This window comes from Hypanus sabinus, chromosome 4 (assembly GCF_030144855.1).
Source record: "Hypanus sabinus isolate sHypSab1 chromosome 4, sHypSab1.hap1, whole genome shotgun sequence".
NCBI classification, from domain to species: domain Eukaryota; kingdom Metazoa; phylum Chordata; class Chondrichthyes; order Myliobatiformes; family Dasyatidae; genus Hypanus; species Hypanus sabinus.
Window position 1 is genome coordinate 11,935,697 of NC_082709.1, and position 10,347 is coordinate 11,946,043.

The window sequence follows — 10,347 nt, forward strand, 5'->3', positions numbered from 1 at the left end:
ACATAATTTGTCATTCAGTTAAATGTAGGGTTACATTTTTTTTTCAAAACCTTTTTAACAATTTCCATGAAACTTTGGTATCAGCTTAACTGAGCCAGAATTGTACTGGTCCTGATATGTCCCAATTAACCAGAATCCATTGTAAGACTTAACAATGACTACTAGTTAAAGTGACACATACTCTGGATTCTACACTAATGGAAATAGGAACTGAATTAATGTTTCAGATTACATAGAACATAAAATCTACAGCACATTACAAGCCCTTTGACCCACAATGTTGTGCCAAACATATAGCCTACTCCAGAAGCTCAAGTTCAAGTCAAGTTGCTTTTTATTGTCGTTTCGACCATAACTGCTGGTACAGTACACAGTAAAAACGAGATAATGTTTTTCAGGACCATGGTGCTTCATGAATAATACAAAAACTACACTGAACTATGTAAACCAACACAAAAACTACACTAGACTACAGACCTACCCAAGACTGCCTAGAATTACCCTACTGCATAGCTCTCTATTTTTCCAAGATTCTTCTAAGAATCTCTTAAAAGACCTCATTGTATCCATCTCCACCACTGTCACCAGCACCAACAGTGCTTTCCAAGCACCCACCACTCTCTGTGCAAATTACCTCTGACATCCCCTCTGCACCTACTTAGAAGCACCTTAAAACTATGCCCCCACATGTCAACCATTTCATCCCTGGGAAAAAGCCTTTGCCTATTCACACGTCAATCAGGTCACCTCTCATCTCTATTGCTCCAAGGAGAAAAGCCAAATTCACTCAACCTACTCTCATAAGGCATGCTCTCCCATCCAGGAAACATCCTTGTAAATCTCCTCTGCACTCTTTCTAAAGTATCCACATCCTTCCTGTAGTGAGGTGACCAGAACTGAACATAGTAGTCCAAGGGCATCTGACCAAGGTCTTTCTGAAAGGTTTTTCTATCAAATCTGTCAGAACTTTGAAAATCTTTGGCATGAAATCTCAGTTTGTTTCATTTTCAACATGCATGGACTGACAGGCTGAGTGTTACCAGTATTTTCAAATTTATTTGAACTTAGTGTGTATTTTACTGGAGAGAAAGGTCAAATAGGTCAAATACTAATTTCTGGAAGCTGATCACAATCTTAATTAATATCCTCCCAAATTATTGCAATCGTCAGTAGCACCTGCTATGTTTTGAATGCCAATAAGTGATTCATAATTATACAGTACTGTGTGTGTGTGTGTATATATATACACACACACACACACATACATATATAAAAAACCTAGTACTGTATTTGTCAGCAAGGAGGAGAGTGATTTACAAGTTTGTAAATCAGGTGGGAGCAAAGGATGTTGGGGATGATGAAGTGCCTTGGGAGAGGTGTTGGACAGATGGCAGGGTAGGAGTGCAAGGGACGGGGTGGGGGAGGGTTGGCACAAGTGCAGACACACCCAGTCATAAGACACCAGGCAAGGTAATTGACTTCCAGTCAATTGGTTTATTGATCATTGCATAAGGTTTCTCTGGTGCTTCCAGCCCCCCCCCCCCCAACCACTTTTTCCCAAGCATGATTCCCCTTCTCCTTGCCTCTTTCCCATTCTCAGTCCACAATAGAGATCCATATCAGAATCAGGTCTATCATCACTCATATCCTGAAATTTGTTTTTTTTTGTAACACAGGTACAGTGTAGTGCATAAAATTACTATAATACTGCGCAATAATTTTAAGCATCTTAGCTATATACACATGTCTAAGATGTTTACACAGTACTGTAGGTAAAATTTGGAGATATTTAGTGAATCTGATTTTAAAAAATCTCTTTAGCTCTTTGCATTTCCCGGTCCTCTGTCCACTGCTGTGCAATTGATGTTGAGGTTTACCGTACATTGAGGTTCACTGTTCACTTCACCTTTTCATAAAATGAGAATCAATTCTCACAACTCAGTGAAATAAATCATTTCTCAACTCCTCTCTAATCCCGCTATGAATGAATTTAAGATTATTAATCTGGTACTTTGATTTCTTCTCAGGGAATTAAGATTTTTTTCTCTGTTCACCCTTTCTTAGCCTCTCAATTTTACACACATTTTAATTTGCTTTTGGACTTTGTTCTGAGGAAAACAATCTCAGCCAAGCCACTCATAACTGAAATATTCCAACCCTGCCAACATTTTCACATCTCCTCTGAACCATTTCTAATGTCATCACATCCTTCCTGCAATGTGGTGACCAGAATGTTCTGGCTGGACCCTAATGATCTACAAAGTCCCAACATGAATTACCTACTCTCAGCCAATAACACCTAATCTGCAAAAATGACATTTCCACTTGCCCATTTAAGAAAATCTCTGGCTTTTCCGAATGCAGCAGATTCAGTTATTTGAGATAATTCCATTATTTTCCCCATTAATCTGTCCAAGTACTGAATGCTTTGATTGAAATTCTTTATATATTTGAACACTTTACCAGTTTAAATTCATATTACATTGCTCTACTGGCAAAAAACAGATTGCACAAAAAAAAACTCGTTAAAGTAGTACTTTCAACAACTCTTCCTTCAAGGTTACTTCTCAATTGCCTAATTTCTTCCTTCATTCTTTGAAATATGAATCTGATTGGCAAAGGCACCACTGTTTTTCCAACCTTGGGAACTTAACATTGTTTGGCATAGACTAGAAGGGCTGAAGGGTTTGTTTCTCCACTGCATTTTTTTATGACTCTATTACTCTTAGTGATATGTTCCCAGATTCAGATCCAGTGACAAGGAGTGCTGATTTATTTTTAAGTCAGGTTGATGAGCAACTTGGAGCAATCTTGCAAGAGATCCCATGACAATGGCTGGTCACTAACATTGTCCTGTATTCTAACTAAGGTCGCAGTTTGATTTTAAAAAAATTTTAATTTATTTATTGAGATACAGCTCTGAATAGGCCCATCCAACCCTTTGAGCCACACTGCCCAGCAATCCCCTTACTTAATCTTAGCCTAATAATGGGAAATTTACAACATTTGACCTATTAACCTACAAACTGGTAGGTCTTTGGACTGTGGGAGGAAACTGGAGCACTCAAAGGAAACCCAAGCAATCACGGAGAGAACGTACAAACTCCTTACAGACAGCAGCATGATTGGTCTAAGTGAGAAACTGATGAACATTTTACTGACCTTATACAACACAGAGAAAGACCACATGGTCCATGCTGGCTCTCTTCAGAAGAATCCCATTCCATATTTCCCTGTAGCTCTGTAATTCATTTTCTTTCACCTGCTTATTAAATCCCCCGGTTTTTGTATGATTTGCCACTTATCCATAGTGGGGGTAATTTACAGTTAGCTGCCTAGTAACACATCTTGAGGATGTGCAAGTAAATTACCTCAAATGGCATGATCACACAGAGAACGTTCAAACCCCACACAGTCAGCAGCCAAGGTAAAGACTAGAGAAGCAGATGTGTCACCTTGCTGCCCCTGTGTATATACAGTAACCCCTGTGCAAATGATTGTTTAGTGTGCACTGCTTTGTCCTGGATGGTTGAAAGCCATTCAGTTCCCTCACTATACACCTCTATTTTTTTTTTAAAAATCACTTTTGACCGCACTCATTTATGCCATGTCACCCTATCTCTTGAATTCTCAGGTATCTAGAAATGTATCAATCTCCATTTTGAATAAAAAATTCTGAAGCTTTACCATTCTCAAGGCGAACAATTTTTTCCAGCTTTAGGTGAATTATTACCTTGACAACATCTCTACTAGTTGTAGACCTCTTAGAAAGGTATATGCGGGAGAGGATGCTTCCTTTAAGACTGTAAAACATAGGAGTAAAATTGAGCCATTCAGTCCATTGAATCTGCTCCACCATTTCATCATGGCTGATCCATTTCCCTCTCAACTCCAATCTCCTGCCTTCTCTCCAAACTCTTTATGCCCTGACAAATCAAGAACCTACCAACTTTCACCTTAAAAGCACCCATTGACCGAGTCTTCACAGCCACCTGTGGCAATGAATTCCACAGGTTCACCTCCTTCACCTTCTCAATTTCATGAACCACCCTCAATGCTCATTCTAGGTATATTAAATGATGAGGAATATAGATAGGATAAATGCAAGCATGCTTTTTTCCACTGAGGTTAGGTACGTCTACAACTAGAGGTCATGTGGGTTAAGGGTGAAAGGTGAAACGTTTAAGGGGAACATGAGGGGAAACTTCTTCACTCACAGAGTTGTGCAAGATTGGAATGTGATGCATGCAAGCTTGATTTCAATGTTTAATCAAAGTTTGGATAGGTACATAGATGGTAGGGTTATGGAGGGTTATGGTCCAGTTGCAGGTCCACGGGAGTAGGCAATTTAAATGGTTTTGGCATAGATGAGATAGGTTGCAAGGCCTGCTTTTGTGCTGTACGTTTCTATGCCTCTTAGCATACTGACCCATTGAGTGAGAATGTTCACTATACTCACACTGCAACAAGATGAGACTTCCTGGTAAGACCAAGAAATGTTTATGCAATAGTCCAGATGAAATCTTAAAGGCCTATATAATAGTACCATAGAAAGGGTGCAGAGGAGAGTTACAAGGGTGTTGCCTGGATTAGGGAGCATGCCTTATGAGAATAGGTTGAGTGAACTTGGCCTTTCTTCCTTCGAGTGACAGAGGATGAGAGTTGACTTGATAGAGGTGTACAAGATAATGAGAGGCATTGATCGTGTGGATAGTCAGAGGCTTTTCCCCAAGGCTGAAATGGCTGCACAAGAGAGCACAGTTTTCAGATGCTTGGAAGTAGGTACAGAGATGTCAGGGGTAAGTTTATTTTAAAAACACAGAGAGTGGTGAGTGCATGGAATGGGCTGCCAGTGGTGGTGGAGGCAGAAACAATAGGGTCTTTTAAGAAACTCCTGGATGGGTACATGAAGCTTAGAAAAATAGAGGGAGGGCATGGGTAAAGCCTAGAGAGTTCTAAGGTACGGACATGTTTGGCACAGCATTGTGGGCCAAATGGCCTGTATTGTGCTGTATGTTTTCTATGTCCTATCACTGACATACAACATAAAAAGCTGTCCCAACACTGACCCCTGAGTAACATCACTGGTCACCAGCAGCCAATCAGAAAATGACCCCTTCATTCCCATTCTTTGCCTCCTGACAAGCATCCGAAGCTCCATCCATGTTAGGACCTCTCCTGTAATAGCATGGGCTATCAACTTGTTTAGCACTGTCGTGTGTGGCAACTTGTCAAAGGTCGTCTGAAATTCCAAATACACAACATCCACCAATTCTCCTTTGTCTTTCTTGCTTGTTTGTAATTTGTAAGCCAACTATTACACCCCCACCCATACCTTTACAACTATATAATTCTTGCATCCCTGTCATTCCTGAATTTAACAACTATCATTTGTGGTACCACCTACCTCTACAAGGGCACTGCAGTCTGGAATTCCCTGCCTATACCCTTCAGTCTTTCCTCCCCAGGACAGCCCTTAAAATCCACTCCAATCAAGCTTTTAATCATTTAACAAAACATCTCTTTTGACTACATCATATTTCATTTGATGATGCTTGATGAAGCAGCTGCTGTTGTACTCCTTTTCATAGAAACATAGAACATTACAACACAGAAACAGGCTTTTGGCCCTCCTTGGCTGTGCCGAACCATTTTTCTGCCTAGTCCCACTGACCTGCACCTGGGCCATATCCCTCCAAACTCCTCTCATCCATGTACCTGTCCAAGTTTTTCTTAAGTGTCAAAAGTGAGCCCGCATTCACCACTTCATCTGGCAGCTCATTCAGTTCATCTTCATCACTTTTGTATATTATTGCTTAAATTCCAGCTAATGTTTACAATGTAAGCTACTTAATTATTAATCAATAAAAAACAATAACTTTGCCTTAACTGTTGCTGTGGTTGGAATCAGCTGCGTCTGGTCAAACCAGCAGTTGAACTGCAACATTCTAGTTGCATATTATAACATATTTCTTCATTTTTCCAAGGAGTCAGCAGATTATTGTCAATACTATACTCACTGTCTCCTCTCAGCTGCGCGGTAGCGTGGCTACACAGTAACTGAAATGCTCCCGTGCACATAGACTTTGTGGCCACACAGCTGGAATTGGATGCAGCTGTCCAATTCCAAATGCAGTTTCTATGAAACTCACACTACCTGTTCTGGTACCAACAATCATTCCACTATCAAAGTTACTTAGATTATGTGTCTTCCCCATTCTGGTATTTGGTCTGAACAACTGAACCTCTTGCCCATGTCTGCATGCTTTTATGCATTCAGTTACTGCCACATGATTGGCTGATTAGCTATTTGTGTTAATGAGCAGGTGGACAGGTGCATCTAATAAAGTGGCCATAAATGTTGTTGCTGCCTGACCTGCTGAAATTTAGACCTTGTCATACTAATCCTGTTGTTTTATATCATAGCTACAAAATGAAGCTAAAAATTTGAAAGTATTACAAAAATAAATGATATATCATTTATAACAGGTTAAAACTAAATTTGCCCAGAACAATCATGGTCATGAGACCATGATCAGCTACATCATAAGACATGGCACATAATGATGATGAAATTCAAATAATATTACATTTTCACATCAAAGATATTAATTCCTTTATGTTTCCCATTTTTGTTCAATTGAAACAAAGCTGTTTGGACCATTAAGTGCATACTCCACAGTAAAAAAATCTTTTCCATTTCTGAAGGCACAACGTCTGAATTTCATGCCTGATATAAACTCAAAACACTAAAAAGAGTAGCAAGAATGTTTAAATAAAACATATTAATATCTGAATCAATTAGAGCAATCAATACTAGCCTAGCAGGGAAATTAAGGGTTATGGGAAAAGGCAAGCGGGCGGAGGCGAGTCCATGGCCAGATCAGACATTATATTATAGAATAGTAGACCGGGCTCAATGTGTGACTCCTGCTCCTGTTTCTAATGTTCTTGCGCATAGGAAACTACATAAATGAAAAGAAACGCAGCATTATGAGACAGATAAAAGAAAAATTCGAAACTTGAAAATGACTGAAACTTTTAGGAATGCGAACTCAACGGTTGGAAAAGTTCATTCTCAAAGTGGTTATCTGATAACAATTAAGGGTTATGCTGTTAAAGTTAATAAATTTAAGAAAGGGACTTGGGAGTCCTTGCTCTGGATTCCCTAAAGGTTAAGTTGCAGGTTGATTCAATGGTGAGGAAGGCAAAAGCAATGTTAGCATTAATTTTGAGAGGACTGGCATATAAAAGCAAGGATGTAATGTTGGGGCTTTATAAGGCACTGGTGAGGTCTCACTTGGAGTATTGCGAGCAGTTTTGGGCTCCTTATCTAAGAAAGGATGTGCTGACATTGGAGAGGGTTCAGGGGAGGTTCACAAGATTGATTCCAGGATTGAAGGAGTTACCAAATGAGGATTGATTGATGGCACTGGGCCTGTACTCACATGAATTCAGAAGAATGGGTGGGAGGACCTCATGGGAAACTATCAAATATGGAAAGGCCTCAACAGAGTAGAGGATGTTTCCTATGGTGGGGGAACCTAAGATCAGAGTAAGCAGCCTCGGAACAGAGGGGCGTCTACTTAGAACGGAGGTGAGGTTTAATTTCTTTAGCCACAGCGAGCTGAATCTGTAGAATTCATAGTCACAGGCGGCTATGGAGGCCAAGCCTTCAGGTATATTTAAGGTAGAGCTTGATATGTTCTGGAGTAGTCAGGGCATGAAAGGTTACAGGGAGAAAGCAGGAGATTCGGGTTGAGAGGGAAATGGATCAGTCGTGATGAAATGACAGAGCAGACTCAAAGGGCCACACGATCTAATTCTGCTCCTATATCTTATGGTCTAAGCTAGATTGTGAATACTTGAATAATTCAGTTGTATTTAAAGGCAAGCAGGAGAATTTCACGTGCAGCATTTTCCCCATCCAGCCGTGCACATATGCAATAGAAGCAGTTCGCTATGCCTCCAGTCTAGTTCCCCATTCCATAAGATCACAGCTGCTGTGGTTGCTTGTTTCAACTCCAAATCCCTCCTGATCACCATAGCCATCCCATTCCCTAATAGTGATACCCTTACCTCTTCCAGCAGGACTGGGCAATTTTGGATAACATCCTAACTTCCACGTTTCACAAGTCCAGGACAAGTGGAGATGCACCTGACCTCCTATGGGGGATGAAGGAAAGATATTATTACTGTGGAAATCCAATATTCACCCTATTTCTTTTCCACAGATGCTGCCTGACCTGCTGAGTGCTTCCAGCGTTTTACTGTTTCTTTGACATTGCCAGGATTAGAAATCAGAAAACCTACAGGAAAGAGAAGACACAGTTCCTCATACTTTGTTGTTCAGGGTTTGCAAGCATTAGCATGACAAGTCAAGGGCTTTGCTTGTGATGAGAAGAAATTCGTTGAATCTTTGTTAAATGCTTCCTACAAGGTGCACAGTGCAGGCACTGAGTCCATATGGAGAGCAGTCAAAGCTCAAGGCAATTCACAGCTGTCAATGCAGCAGGCAGCTTTGTGCTGAATGAGGATTTTTATTAACTGTATCTGCAAGCATTTTAAAGCAGTCAGAGCAATTTAGACCATTATCCACCTGCCACAGCCAATCACTTCTTCATTCTTCCATTTGTGAAATTTGTCATTTCTGAAATATTTATCTTTTTTTAAGCAACAACATGCCATTTTTCTGTGTGCTGTGATGAAAGTGCCACAAAAGTATACATTGCCATTATGTAGATTACAGTACACAAATAACAAAGCAACAGAATTATGTATTATGTTCCATGCACAATCAAGGTTGACACACTACATTATTAAAATCCAATTCAAGGTGTCACCATAGTCCAGCAATTTGTTCTTCAATGTATTCCTAAAATTATTTGCTAAGGCACTGACTCAGAGAAGTGGAAGGTTACTTACTTACTGCTCGTTATGCCACAAGCGTTTAGGGCAGCAATGAAGATCCTCCATCTCTAGTGGTCAGGGCTTCCTTCATCATATCTGTAGCTTCTCAGTTTTCATGCAAGTCCCAGGTGGAGACTCAGGAATGCCATCACACTCAGATGTAGAAGGATTCTTCTATCGCTTTTCTGTAACAATTTTATTTTACCAGTCAGGGTTAGCCCTGAGCTAAGCTCCTGAACCTGGAGGAGCGGTGGAGTATTCCTAGTCCGGTCTCTACCCTTGGACCTGTTTGGCATGGGCTCTCCAGGTCGTTGAGGCATGCAAGCCACCAATCAATGACATGGTTCTCCTGGAGGAGAAATGAAAGCGCACCTCCATAAACTACAACTCTTGTCCTTTCTCAGGACAGCAGTAGGCATGTTCCCATCACCCCTCTCATACCACAATACTCTCCATAGTGTTTACAGAAAACACCTCAACATGCTAGATGGATTCCATATGCACAGTCTGAGGTCAATATTTGGCATCTGTTGGCAGGACTGAAATAGCAGTAATATGTGTGGCTCTTTTTAAGAACAGTAAGATTATTTACTAATCCAGATTGGAAGTTACTCTTAAAAAGCAATAGGGATAAGCTCCCACTACCTATTAAATGCTCCTGATTGCGTACATCTCAAATAGCCTGACAACCAAATCCAATTCTTGGCCTTCATGTGAGGTTTAGCTACTAAACCCAGTGGATCCGTCTCTACTGACATCCAAAGGGGCAAAGGCATGTTACTGGCACCTTACCATCAGTCACTTTGGGCAAACAAGGCTCGTCAGCTAGGTTGGCAGCTCATCTAGGAGACGGGAAACTGATCTCAAACCTCTGCTGTTTTGCAATTATAGCCACTCATGGGCTTTGGAAATGAACCCTGAGGAAAAATCTAGAGCTGGATTCGTTAAGGCAGTCCTGCATTGAGTTCAACACTCATTGGCAACTCCTGTGATGCCACTTATAACCATATAACAATTACAGCATGGAAACAAGCCATCTCGGCCCTTCTAGTCTGTGCTGAACGCTTACTCTCACCTAGTCCCACTATTATTTTGGTATACTTAATATTATACCAAAGAAATGTTTGGTCACCTCTGCACGAAAGATTGTGCAACAAAATTTCCTAAATAATGAACAATTTTAAACACATCTCAATATAAAATTTAGAAAGCTTTAAGATAAGCTAGCAGCAATAACCCATCCGGTGATATGTATTCAAGTTATAAATGTACCCAAGGCATAGAAGGTGAAATAATGGATTAAGATAATGACAGACATTTTATAAAGCTCTTTCTCTATTTATTCTTTTTAAATAGAGCTCTTCTTGGTCTAAGGAAGGGAAATAAAATCTTCTCAGAAACAACTCCCAAAAATACACATATAGTAAAATCCTCAAG